General features: G+C 49.8%; 1 protein-coding gene across 3 annotated transcripts in view; it reads left to right on the top strand.

Annotated features, from left to right (window-relative positions):
- Window positions 1-207: 207 nt before the first annotated feature.
- LOC130143294 (leucine-rich repeat and fibronectin type III domain-containing protein 1-like protein) overlaps window positions 208-13972 on the top strand; it is a 53184-nt gene continuing 39419 nt past the window's right edge. For all 3 annotated transcript variants that reach the window (XM_056325998.1, XM_056325997.1, XM_056325999.1), the window contains exon 1: window positions 208-390. The gene's annotated coding sequence lies outside the window, so the exon portion shown is untranslated. The remainder of the gene's footprint in view (window positions 391-13972) is intronic.

Here is a 13972-nt window from a genome sequence, read left to right on the forward strand (position 1 = left end):
GCTCCGCGCCACCGGCCGGAAAGGGATGCTCGGGGGTACCAGTGGGTCCCACTCCCCCCCTCCCCGGTCCCACCCCCCCGGTACTGAGCGGGAGGGGCTGCAGCCGCACAGGGGCTGCGCCCGTGGGGCGGGGCCGCCTCCCCCCCGCCCCCCCCCCCGCTTCCTCCTCCTCCTCCTCCTCCTCCTCCGCTGCCGCCGCTGCGCGGAGCCGGGGCGGGGCGGCCCCTGCGGCAGCGGCTCTGCCCGGCTCCGCCGGCTCCGCGGGTGGCTCCGCGGGCGCGGTTGCTCCGCCGGGGGACGGCGGAGCGGGGGCGGCCCCGGCCATGGGCGGCGGGGGCTCGGCCGGAGCGCGGCGGGGCGCGCCGCCCCTCTAGGCTCGCCGGGGGAGAGGTGAGATGGGGGGGGTCGCGGGGGGAGGGGGGTTTGGGGGGGTCGCCGCGGTGCGAAGGGGGGGGATCGATGGGGAGAGGAGGGCGCCGGCTCCCCCGCGCTCCCCTGGCGTCCCGCTGTATCCTAGCATCCCCCCAGCAGCATCTCAGCGTCCCCCCAGTATCCCACCAAAAGCATCTCCCCCCCCAGCATCCCCCCAGCAGCATCCCAGCATCACCCCAACAGCATCCCAGCATCACCGGCCCCAACGTCCCCTCAGCAGCATCCCAGCATCACCGGCCCCACCATGCCCCCAGGATCCCCCCAGCATCCCCCCAGCAGCATCCCAGCATCACCGGCGCCCTGATGTCCTGCGGCCAGCGCCGGGCAGGGCGAGACCCAGGTGGTGGCAACCGGCCCGCAGCTGTGCTTTCATCCCTTATTATTATAATTATTATTATTATTTTTTCTCCTCCTCCTCCCCGTTTGATAAATTGCAGTGTCATCGTCGGATGCGCCTTCCGCAGCCGCGTTGGGGTTGTCGCGCTTCGCCCCACGGAGGGGGAGAGGGGGAGGTGGGCGCCAGCCCCCCGCGGTACCCGCATCCATCCCCGGCATCTGCGGCACGCCTGGCTGGAGCGGGTTTTTCCAGGGCACGGGCTTCCTCGCGGGGAGTTGGGAGGCATTGAAATAATGGTCACCGATGCTTTCACCTCGCTCTTCGTCGGTGTTTAATTTTATTTTTTTTAATTTTCCTTCCCCTTCTTCACTGCTGGAAGGGGGTGCCTGGATGGCACCGTCCCGCTGCTGGGGTGGCCACCCGTTTTTTTCTCAGGGTGCTGAGCACGGTGTGCCCTTTCAGAGGGGTGCAAAGGCTGCGGCGAGCTGGCGACGGCAACCGGTGTTAACCCCCCAACGTGTGTTCCACCCTTCCACCCCAACCCTCCAGGCTCCTTGGCTCTGGCAGGGGCGCGACGGGCGCTGCCGTCGCGTGTAGCGTCCCCGGCAAGGGTGACAGTGTTGTCATTGACCGAGGTGACTCTCTGCCACCGAAAAAGCTGCGCCGAGCTGGGCTGAGTTTGCTGGAGCAAGGTGGGGGGGGCATCTCCTCCGGGCTGGGGGCCTCGCTACACAGAAAATTTGCAAATGGGGTTGTGTTTTAGCAAAGGGGTTTGCTCTAAAAGAGCCCCCACATCTCCTATGGTAGCTGGATTTATACATATATTTATATTTCTTCTGCTGCTACGGTAAAAACTCTCACTGTGAAGCACGCAGAGTGCTTACTCTCTTTTGAAACCTTAAACTTAAAAATACCTTCTGTAGTTCATTGTTTGTTTGGTTTTGGTTTTTTTAATATATATATAAAGATAAAGCAGCAGTAGAGAGAGGTTGCACTCAACACTCTGCTTTTTAGTGTGCCTGGATGATGATGATGATAATTAACGGGCAGATGGCCATTATCCCCCCCCCCCCCCCCCCCCCCCCCCCTTTTTACATGATTTAAGAAGAGATTATATTTTTTTCAACCTTCTGTATGATTTTCCAGGTTGGTAACCCAGGCGACTCTGAGCTCGCCTGCCTCACCACAGGCAGTGCAGCATTTTCTCTCCGCTGCCTGCCGGCTTGTCTGATGCTGGAGGATTTTTTCTCCGATGCGCTGCCGCGAGAGGGCTCGTTCTGCGCCTGCTTTCCGCCATGCGCACGTGGGAATGGAGATGCTGCACACTGGACCCACGCTTTCCCGGGGGGAATAAATCTTATTCCTTACCTGGTTTTTATGCTGGTGCTGCTGGGGCTGGTAAATCTGAGCTGCCAGGATGTTTGTGGGTTTTGGGGTTTTTTTTTGTTTTGTTTTTTTTTTAACCAGCAGCCACATTATTGTTATAACCCAAGGCTTGCAGCGGTGCAAGGGACGGCTGAAGAAAGCCCCCCATCGCCGTAGCTGGGGTCACCGATGCTTTTGTTCGAAATCTTCCGTCGGAAATAAGTGGAGCATTGAGGACGGGAGGTAACGTCCTACTTGGAGGTGGCAGGTGTGGGCTTAATGAGTTACGGGCATCGTTAGGGCGGCGGCGCTGCCAGTGGGTTGTCTCACACTGTTTGCACGTGCAGGTCGGGGCGGGTGGTTGTGCGCTGCAGAGTTCTTGGTGTTGCTTCAAATGTGGGGTGGTTGTTGTTGTTGTTGGGGAAATGGTTAGGTTGGTTAGCAGCATGTTAACCCTCCAGCTGGCCTGAAAAACAAACCCTTTTTTTTTTCTTTTTTTTCCAAAATGGAATTTACCCAAAAAATCTCCCCTGTCCTAACACCTGCATTTTTAAAAAAATTTTTTTCTTTCGGGCAAAAGCTTCTTTTTCATGAGAAGGTGCCAAAAAAATAACCCAACAACTAGGTAGGGAACTTCTAGTTTTCCCATCTCTTTCAACCAGTTTCTACTCACCAGTTCTGGTGGTGGGCGTTTGGAGTGGGTTTTCCTGCAGACTGTCAATGAAATGGCACGGTGACAGCTTCTTGGCCCGTCGGTACAATGGGCTGATCAGGTTACTCCCTCCTTTGTGAAAAAAAAAATTATATATATATACAGTCTACTTGAAATAATTAGGTATTCAATGACTGGAGAGAGATACATTATTTTTTCCCCCCAATAATTTCTGTGCACCCAGGTTGAGGATGCTGCAAGGAGCCGCTGGACGCTCCGATGAGGGTGATGCAGGTGGCTTTTAGGGTTGGCACCTTGTTTGGTTGGAGTCTTGGGATGATGTAGGAGGTGGGTGGACAAAAGCTGAACCTTTCTTACTACATCTGCAAGATATGAAAGCGCGAGATCTTAACTGACCCCTCACCGCAGAGGAGTTTTAGGTGATGATGTTTGAAACGAACCTGTGGGCCAAGGAGTGTTTTATTCCCTGCTTGAGCATCACTTGGTTGCAACTGGATTGCCCCTCGTTGCTCCTGCTGCTGCAGTTGCCCTCTCTTCTGGGACGGGCTCCTTGTTGCTTGTCCTGTCGAGGGAGTTAAAAAAAAAAACAAAACAGATTTTTGATAGATCGTTGCAAAGTGAGCGCCTGCCCTTGGGTTTCATGGTTTGGCTTTAGCTACGCTGTGCGCCGATCCCAAATCGGGATATCAGGATTCCCCGCCAAGTGTTGGTTGCCAGCCTGGGGCAGAGAGACGTGACAGATGTTCCTCATGGAACTTATTTTAGAAAATGTGTGTGTGGGTGGGATCATTGTCACCTGCATGAAAGATTTTTTCACTCACGTAACAGAGGAAACGTTTCTATGGATTGAATAAAGGGAATTTTCTTGCAGTACGAAATACCGGACAAAGGAAAATTCTTTGTAATTTCAAAAGAGAAGCTACACTGATTTTTTTTTTTTTTTTTTTTTTTTTTTTTTTGATGACAAAGAGGATCTCCACTTCTCTGATCCAATGCTAAGCTCTGCGTCCTTTTTGAAGAGGGCAATTAGTCTGGGAAAACTGGCGACACTTAGCTGCAAAGTGACAGGAGTTTGCCGTGAAGCGGAGCGTCTTTGAAATACGTGCATATTCTTTTCTAATCGGTAACAATCGCGCTTCCAGACAAATTTCAAGGATCACTGAACCTCTGCTGAGCCCTGTCACATGCACTGAGTGCAATCCGGCAACGAGCAAGCCTCCCCTCCTTTCGCGGCCGCTGGTGCTTTCGCTTACTCAAAGCTGAATTATTAATATCCTTATGGATGCTCGGTGATATCCAGCTGGCTTCAGCCAGGCTTTTGTAGCAGGAAAGTGGGAAGCTTGACAAAAACTTGTCTTGCCCAGCGTTAGCAGCTTGTTATTGTCTCGGCTCGCACGCATACCCTTCGCGTGGCGTCTTGAAAGGAGGGTTTTTGCGCTGCCTTCGCGTGCTCCTTACCTTTATCACGACAATTGTACCTGAATTCGTGACTCTCCTCTGTGCTGGAGATCTCAGTGGTTTCTGAGTGGGTTCTGGTCCTTGTGCACATCACGAATTTGGTATTTCTAAGGGTGCGGGTAGCATTGACCTTAGCGCTTGTCTTTGGACTTCGGGAAGTTCTGGAGGTGCGGGGAGGAGGGGAAGCAATAGGAGGTGGGAGGGAGGGAGAGAGGCAGCGTATAAAAAAAGATTTTAAATTGCTAGACTAAAAGAGTTAATAGCTTGTGCCCATGTTGCTGACGTGGGTTTTTGGATATATATATTTTTTTTTAATTTTTTTTTTAATCTAATGGGAGGTGGAATCAACCCTTAGATGGCTACGCTTTGTATTTTGGAAGCGTATTTGCCTATTTATTTTCTGAGATGAACACTAAGAGCCCTGGCTGTGATGAAAATAATGTGTATTGATCGGAAAATATCTTCCGGGGCCCGTTTTTCGCCAAGTCAGCAACTTGATTTCAAGCGCAGGCGAATCTCTCTCAGCACGGTGGGCAAACAGTACGCGGAGCACGCGTCGGAGCGGAGACACGCGTCTCGAGATGCATCAGGGAGGAAGGTTTGTGTGGGAATTGGTGTCTTTCTGTTCGTAGTGCCTGGAAAACATCTTCTGTATGTGCCAGCAAAATGGTGATGCAAATTTTGCTTTGGCTTGTGTGTGTATGTATATATAGATATATATAGATGTAAGATAGAGCTGGAAGGTGCAGGGTGGCTTTCATACTGGGAGATGACCTTCCATGTCCACGCTGAGGTCTCTCTGTTGCTGGCTTGCTTACATTCTCTTGCCAGATGACCTTTATGTTCAGAAAGGGCTTTTTTTTTTTTTTATTTCTCATTTTACCATCTTTGAAAACGGTTTGGACTTAGCCTACCGCTTCAGGTCACGAAGCCAAGGGAGAAGCACGATTCGGGGGTTGGGCTAGGTGACCTTTGGAGGTCCCGTTCCAACCAAAGTGATTCTGAGGATAGCTGTGAAAACAGCAGTGTTTTACTTCTGCATCATAAATAATGATGAGAAACGGTGTTTTTTGCAGCGCGTTTGCCTGTCCGTGCTGGTCACCAGCCAAGTCTGGACGGGAGGTCGTGTCACTACATGACCATCAGCTCAACCTGGTGTGACGGTGTCCCCAAGCAGGGCGCTGGATGGGGCTAGGGCTGCCCCAACCACAGCTGGTGGGTCCTGCTGGGAAGCTGGGTCATGTCCTTGAGATGTGCGATACGGGGAGTGTGAGCCCTGACCTGTCGGCGGAACACCACATGTAGGCGTACGTAAAACTCAGCTTGCTCTGAGCACCAGCCCTGCCCCGTGTATCTATTAAACCTGAAAAAAAAAAAAAAAAAAAAAAAAGCTGAGAAAATTGCATTTGGCACCAGCTAGTTATCCCCTGCAAGCCTTGAATCTGCTGCCTGGTTGTGCCTGGAAGCAATGCCAGTTGTTCTCCTGGAGAAGACCCTGTGAGGAAAAGCCACCGCGACTTGGCAGGAGGTCCGGGGTGGTTGCAAAGCAGCTGAGCATCCCTTGGGAGCCTCCCTCCACCGGGGGCTTTACAGGGATTTCCTTGCTGGGAAAAACGGCGGACTCAAACAACCGCGTATCCCCTTTTCTTTGTGGTTGTAAACCACGGACCTGTTCCTTTCTGCTCCCTCCACCCCACCACCACAAAAGACTTGAGATATGGAATCGTTCTTCTCTTCCAGCTGGGAAGAAACACAGCTCCTGGCATGGATGCCCCGGGTGATGTTCTTACGGGTTTGGAAATAGCCATGCTGGAGCTGCCGTCTGTCCTGCTCAAACACATCAACGTGTGGAAAAAAACCTGGGTGTGAAGAGGGCACGGCTTCCCCTCGTGATCAACGTGCTGGAAACAGCAGGGGTGTTGTGAGGGGTTCTGGTGGCATGTCAGGGACGCTTTATTATTAGACAAATGTTCTTGGAGCAGCATGACTTCCATATTTTTTAATATTTTTTAATATTTTGATTTTTTTAAGCTGAACAATGAGATGCGTAGGATGAGCGGTGGTACGTAGAGCTCCGCGCTACCCATCAAAGGGACCATGGGTCATGCTGTCTTGAGGAAGGCTGTTCCACCTACCTGAGGCTGATTATTTTTGTTGCTTCTAATGATCCATTAAATCAGGAATTAATTTAAGAGTTTGTTTGGGGGGTTTTGGGTGGGTGTGGTGGGTTTGGTGGATTTTTTTCTTTTTTTTGGTGCTAGTGAGAGCATGCTTGAGGGTCGACGTCCACGTGAAACACCAAGATTCATGCATGCTTCATGCAAAGCAGGTTACAAATGCTTTCAGCCTTCAACATCTACTGTATAAAATCACTAGATAATTCAGAAGAGCATCGCTTTCTCCTCCTCTCCCACGAAACAAGCTGTAAGTGTGAGGAGGACAAGGTGGGCGCGTTGTTTGGCCGTGTCCTTTCAAACCCACCAGGCACATGGCAGCCTTTGGATGTGCGCGGCGCCTCTTAGCGCTTGCAAAAGCAGCCAGATTATTTAGCTTTTTTCCTTTTTTTTTTTTTCCCTCCCCTCTACAGCTCTTCCTTTTCTAACTGTAATTAGAAGCCATTTCTGTGTCTGAAATTACAGGCTCTTAAATTCACCTGAGAGCAGATCCCTTTCGCTGAATTCCCCAGTACTATTTATGCCATCGGCAACAGAGAGAAATCCTGGAATAGCGTTATTGCGTGGCACTCTGAGATTATTATAGAGCGAGCAATTCTGCTGCGGTGGCACATTTTTTTCTCCTTATTTTTCTGTCGAGAAATGCAACGTGCGTAAGCAACGCTAAACCAGGTCATCGGCAGTAAGTTGTGCTTGTGCCTGCTTAGTGCCGGCTTTCTGTATTCTATTAAGCCCAAAATGTGTGTTTTTAGTGTAATATGATTTGGTTTGGGATTTTTTAAATTTTTTTTTGTATCAAAGGTGTGGTCTAGGGTGGGTAAATTACCCTGATTTAAGGTGAATTTGGGGTAGGTGGATATAGAGGTTGAATTTGTGGATGTTTTCTTAGCAAGCTGAACAGCCAGCGCACCGATGAGCAAATAAATGGTAAGATTTTTTTTTTTTCTTTTTTTTTTAGGGCCAGTGCTTCTAAAACAGAGCTCTGTAATCCTTTGAATTCCCTTGAATAGCTGGATGCCCTGGAGCTGGATGTCTAGCTACAAGGGCTCCCCTTGGTTTTGTATTTCCAAGGGATATTTGCATGAGAATGAGTAAGAGCAGAGGATTTCTCTGTCGGGATGCAATGAATGGGCCTTATCCATGAATCCCTGGAATGAATGGGAAGGCAGAGGAGGTGGTGGCTGCTTAAGACGTGGCGTGACTATTTCCTGACCGTGGTCTTGACCCATCGTTGGTTGCGATATGTAGGAGAGGGACCTTTGCCCACCGCTGCTGTGCAACACCGGGAAAGCCGTTGCCTTTCCTTGCAGCTTCTTTATCTTCTGGCTTTCCTTCGCCTTTTTCTTTTTTTTGGCGGGGGTGGGGAGGGGGGGAAGTAAGCCTTTAAAACCGCCCGTTCTCTCGCTGACCGGCCACACGTAAAGATTTGGGGGTGTTCCAAAAAACTCGGTTTTGTCTTGGTGCTTCATCAAACGCTCAGGGCTGCCACAGCACCGGCCTGAGTGTTTGTCTTCAGGCCAGGTTTTACCCCTGAAATATTTTTTTTAAAATTTATTTTTATTATAAAATAATTTTGTAATTTATTTAAATAATTTAATAATTTAAGTTTAAGTATTTTTATTATATTTATTTATTACAAAAATTTATATTTTAGTGTGGCTGATGTCAGCGGCGTGCAGTTTGTTGGATTTTGCTTCTTTTTTTACGGACCTCTGCCTAGGTCAGAGGGTTGCTAGGCTGGGTATGTTGCCCAGAAATTATCTGTATTAAAGAGAGGGGAGGGGGGGAATACAAATTAAAAAAATACAATTAAAAGGCTTGGCAAGGCTTTGGTCCTTCATGACACCGCTCCTATTTCATGGTGCCTGAAGGATCTCAACCTGCAGCATGCGGAGGCTTGATTCACCCTCATTTTGAAGCCTTGGATTTGTTTCTTTCCTCCAATTCTGCTGCTTTTTTTTTTTTTTTTTTTTAATGAAAATATTCTTCCTTGAGTCACCGTAACTAAGATCTGAATTGCAAATTATGTTCCATCAGAGAAAAAGAGGGGATTCCCCAATCCCCTGACTAATCATACCCAGGCAGTGGAAATCAGTGGTGCTATTAAAAAAGCCAGGATGGGAAAACCAAATGAAATCGGGTGCTTTTCCTGCATTAACGTGCCGGCGGATCGACGCTTAGCTCGTTTTTCCCTGAAATAAAATGCCTCTTCTAGGAATATTTCTATAATAGCGCTGGGCTGCCTGCAGTTTCCGAGCTCATTCCTGTTGGCTAATTTCATAATTTCTTCCCCCCTGAACTTCCAATTTAGCACCCACACCTTACTAATTAGCAGAGCTATGAGCGCTGACAGGGAGTTCTTTGGCAAACTTACAGATCTCAGGCAAGTATTTGGCTGAGATGGGCGGAAAAGTGGAGGATGCAAAAGACGGAGGCACCGCGAATTGTTCCAGTGGCATTTAGGGGTCCTATTCCTCCTCCTCCTCCGTTTAACTAGAAGTTTCATTTAACTAAAGATGTGTTTCATGCCAGAGATGTTACGTATATTACTTTGTGTGTGTAGATGCACATACATTTAGATGTAACGCCGCCAAAGCGGTACCTTTCTATGCCGCTACGCTACCTGTCGCTTAGCAAAACCACCTTGGTTATTATTTTGCAGCAAGAGAAAAATACCTAAAAATGAGCTAGAGGTGACGAGGAGGGCTCTGGAAGTTGGAGGGGGGAATTCAGACCGGTTTATTTAGGTGAGGATGGGAATAGTGGGAGCTGGATGCAGGGCACGGAGAGGAGAAGATGCAGGGCACTGAGGGGAGAAGATGCAGGGCAGGGCACGGAGGAGAAAAGCCTGTTGGGAATATCTGCAAGAATCAGTGGCTTGATCTGTTTGAAGTTTTTGCTTTAAAATGTAGATCAGCCCCATCTGTGAAGAGTGAGAAGCACAGTCCTTGGCATGCTTCGGATTTGCTGGTTTGGGGGAGGAGGTGTCCTTTTTCCTTTTTTTTTTTTTTTTTTTTTTTATTTATTTTCTTCCTTTGTGGGGATGTGGTTGTGTGTGTGGTGGGGTTGGGGTTGGGTTTTGCTGGGGTTTTTTGGTTGGAGGATATGTGGGGTGTGTTTTGGGGTGGTGGTGTGTGTGGTTTTTTGCTTGTTTTGGGGTTTTTTAGCTGTATCTGCAGCTGTCCTACATAAGCTGCTGAACTTAGCAGCTCTGGCAGTCAGAGGGTGGGCAGCATCTTTCCCTGGAGGGGTCTGGAAGCTGCCTACAGTGGGCAGCATCTTTCCCTGGAGGGGTCTGGAAGCTGCCTACAGTGGGCAGCATCTTTCCCTGGAGGGGTCTGGAAACTTCCTACATCCAGGCACTTCTCCTTTCCCTTGAGGAGGAAGGCGCCGAGGTTGGCTTTAACAGTTCACGTGCCCCCAAAGCCAACGGAGCTGGTTGCATTGCACCGCAGAACCCTCGGAGTTATTCCCAACGTCAAGTTCAGCTGTGTCAGCATGCCGCTGGAGGTGAATCAGCCCCGACAGAGCCAGAACTAATTAACCTTGGGTGCAGAGCACTGCTCACACCGCTGCACTTCAGCGCGTTGCAGCGTGAGCAGCTCTGTGCCTGGAGTAGATGTTTTCCAGCTCGCTCAGAAACCGTTTGGGCTTCTCTGATGGTGGGGCTGTGCCGATGCAGGAGCGTTCCCAGCCTCTGATAACATGGGGTCCTGCAGGAGACCCTATTCCCACCCCAGTTTGCAAGGAATTAATGCTGCTTGGATGTCCTCGTGTCCTTTGGAAAAGCCTCTGTGCTCCGGCACATGCTGGGAATTACTTGGCCCGTTGTTCCAAGTCAATGGATGGAGGAGAAGGAGGATGTGGAAGTCACTGGTGTGATGGTCTCCATGCATGGGATTGCTGTAGATGGACACGTGAGACCCTGCAAACTCGTGTGGGACCTGGGTGGCTTCTACACTTGCTGCGGTGCCGGGAGGACGTGTCGCCTACGGAGCATCAAGGCAGATCTTTGGAGCTTCATACGTTTATCTGGAGACCTTGGAGCATCCGTGCTTCGCTTCATGGATGTGGCAGGGCAATGGCATGGGTCACACGGGTGACTGGCAGCACTGGGAGGCATATGGGAGTGACCTCCCTTGCTGCCACGAGGCTAAACGAAGGAGATAGCGCTAAATTTACAGGGAAAGCCCTTGTGGTTGTCTTCACACCGCTCCATGGGAGCAGAGCGTGGTCTGAAAATGATGGTGTCCATTATTCTGCTGTCTGAAAATGGCTAGAGCAAGCGAAAGATCATCACATTTCATTTTCTCAGCAAAATTTGATATCAAATAAGGATTTATTAGAAGGTAAGCAGCTCTGGGACCGTGCGGTCAGAGACCCAGAGCCACCAGGGGAGATAAAAACGGGCACCAGCAGACACGGTCACTTTATAACTAGATACATTAAATATTTTGCACTCTGGAAGCCTGGTGATGTTTCTGCTGCGGTGTCTTCATCACGGCTTTTTTGCAGGGGCAGTGGCGTAGGGGGGGGGAGGTGGACCTGGGTCTGGTGTCACACACAAGGATGCGTAGACTTGGAGACCAAAAGGACACGCGTGTCAGTGGCCCAGGGAGCATCCCACTGAGGTGTGCTATGTAAATATGCAATAAACACGCAAATGGCTTGCGTGGGTGGTGGGGGGAAGGGCAGGTGGAGATGTGGATAGTTCAAGTGTTTTTTGCTGTGGTTACACAGCGTGTAGCTGGGAAAAAGGTTTATTTTAGATGAATAGGCGTTGGCCTGGTATAGATGTGGGTCTGGTTGCTGCTTTGTGCCTGCTCCCGGCATAGTTAGCGGGTTTTTGTGGTTCCCCAGGGTCTGCAAGGACATCTCCAGGGGGAGTGCACTGGGTAGAATTATTTCCCAAAGGAATACACCCCTCCCCTGGAAAGGACGTGGGGTGAATCCTACACAGCAGACATGAGCACATCAGGGCTTTCTACTGTTTTGCAGGAATGCTTCTGGAAGAATCCGCCCTGGTGGCAGAGGCATGGGGAAGGGATGGGGGATGGGATGTTTGTGAGATGCTGGTGCGCCTTTCTCCCCCGTCCTGTGACTCCGTGCAACATAAATCCGTGCAAAATAAATCCAAGCGCTAATAAGGTGATGACACTTTTAACACTTATTAAATATTAAGGGTGGCGTCTCTTGGAGGTGGCATCCCTTGGAGGTGGCATCTCCTGAGGTGGCCTCCCTTGGAGGCGGCCCCTCCTGGAGGTGGCATCCCTTGAAGGTGGCCTCTCCTGGAGGTGGCCTCTCTTGGAGATGGCATCTCCTGGAGGCGGCATCTCTCGGAGGTGGCCTCTCTTGGAGATTGCATCTCCTGAAGTGGTGTCCCTTGGAGGTGGCCCCCTTGGAGGTGGCCTCTCCTGGAGGTGGCCTCTCTTGGAGATGGCATCTCCTGGAGGTGGCATCCCTCGGAGGTGGCCTCTCTTGGAGATTGCATCTCCTGAAGTGGTGTCCCTTGGAGGTGGCCTCTCCTGGAGGTGGCATCCCTTGGAGGTGGCCCCTCCTGGAGGTGGCCTGGTCAACCGGGGTTGAGGCTTGGGGAAGCCTGCCTGTGCTTCCTTGCGTTTCCAGTCCCTGTGGGCCAACTGCTTCAGCTCCTTGGCTTTGCTCACAAGACTTCCCAAAGGCAGGAAAAGTGGAAGATGCCACGTTGCTTGGCCAAGGTGGCGACCGGGACCCGGGAAGGGTTATTGATAACGGGAAAATCAAGATTAATAATTCTAAAAGTAGCGTAGGGAAGGAGTAAAGCAACAGGGCAGTGCTAGGACCAAATAAATCCAATCGGGTCCTCACCGTGTCAGCGTGCAGCCCCCGAATGCCGCAGAGGGAATTTCCCACACGCAACCCTCAACCCGCTGGAAAAGCAGCATAATTTTGCTTTTCCTCTATTTTTTGGGTTTTTTCTCCCTTCTTTTTCCTGGCTTGGCACAAGGCTCACCAACCACCATCTCAGGGAGGCTGTCACTTTGAGAATAAGGTTGGTTCAAGAGGATGCCGGGTGTTGAGATGCAGCTAATTCGGTCGGACACGGCAACCGGGGGGTATCGAGAAGCTTGTGCAAATACTCCGTGTCGCCGTCGTCATTACGCTTTACTTGCTGGAGTATAATCCTCCCCTAAAACGCTCGGAGAGATAAGATCATGCCTTATCTTTCGGGTTTGCTTTTCCATTTCCATTTTCTTTGCCTTTGTCTGGGAGCTTTTGCACAAAAAAAAAAAAAAAAAAAAAAAAAAAAAAAAAAAAATTAAAAATATTCTGCATCTCAAAGCATGTTTGAATTTAGCAAGAGGCTGGTAATGCCTTCCCGGATAGATGCTGCAGATTTTTCTTGCATGTCTAATAGTCATTATTCCTCGATCTCATTTTCTTTCTTTTTTTTTTTTTAATTTCGTTTTTTTTCTTTTCAGCAGTTTGCAAAGTTTTTTACAAAAGGCGATTTGCTGGCAACCGCCGTGGAATACAATTGTTGCTGCCTTTTAGGTGGTGTTAAAACGAACCTTTAAAATCATCCCTGTAAAACATCAATTTATCAAATAATCCTGAAAAAGAGACTGGAAAAGGAGTTTTTTTGGATTTTTTTTTTTTATGTGTTTATTTATTACTACTAAAAGCTCGCAGAATAAGATGTTTGTGCTGGGTGGTTCTGTTTTGCACCTGCATCCCTCCGTAAAACCACTGAGGGAATTAGAGGGATTAAATTTTTTTTCTTTTTTTTCTCCTTTGCAAATATTCTCCCCCTCCCCCTCTGTGGGGTTTTGGTAGGGGGCTGGGTTTGTTTGGGGTTTTTTTTTCGGTGTTTTTTTTGGGAGGGGTTGGGGTGGGGGGGGGTGGGGGGTTTGGGGGGGGTGATTGTTTTGGGGGGAGTATTGGGCTTTTGGGGGGGGGTTAGGGTTTTTTTGGGTGAGAGTTGGGGGATTTTGGGGGGGTGGGGGGGTGGTTTTTTTGGGGGGAATGGGGTTGTTGTTTATTGGGTTTTTTTGTGGGGTAGGGGTTTTTGGTTTTTTTGGGGGGTGGGGTTTGGAGGGGGTTGGGGTTTTTTTTGAGTTTGGGGGTTTTTTTGGGGGGTGGTTTTTTGGGAGAGTTTTGGGTGGTTTCTTTGGGAGAGTTTTGGCGTTTGGGGTTTTTTTGTTTGTTTTGGAGGAGGAGTTTTGGGTTTTGGGGGGGTTGAGGTTTTGGAGGGGTTTGGTGGTTTGGGTTTTTTGGGGGGGCGTGAGATTTTTGAGAGTTTTGGGGGGGGGTTGAGGGGTTTGAGGGTTGTTTTTGGAGGGTGGTTTTTTTGGCGTTTTGGGGGGGTTGTTTGGGTTTTTTTGGTGGGTTTTTGGGGGTTTTTTTGGGGGGGAGGGTGTTTGGGGTGGGTTTTTTGGGGTTTTTTTGTTGGTTTTTTTTTCCCAATGTGTTCTCTAATGGCATCTGTGTGGCTATTGCTGCAAAATGTCAGCGCCGGCATCCCTCTCTCTGTGTGTTCATTCACCTTGGGAG

This window comes from Falco biarmicus, assembly GCF_023638135.1.
Source record: "Falco biarmicus isolate bFalBia1 chromosome 22 unlocalized genomic scaffold, bFalBia1.pri SUPER_22_unloc_1, whole genome shotgun sequence".
In the NCBI taxonomy this organism is placed as follows: domain Eukaryota; kingdom Metazoa; phylum Chordata; class Aves; order Falconiformes; family Falconidae; genus Falco; species Falco biarmicus.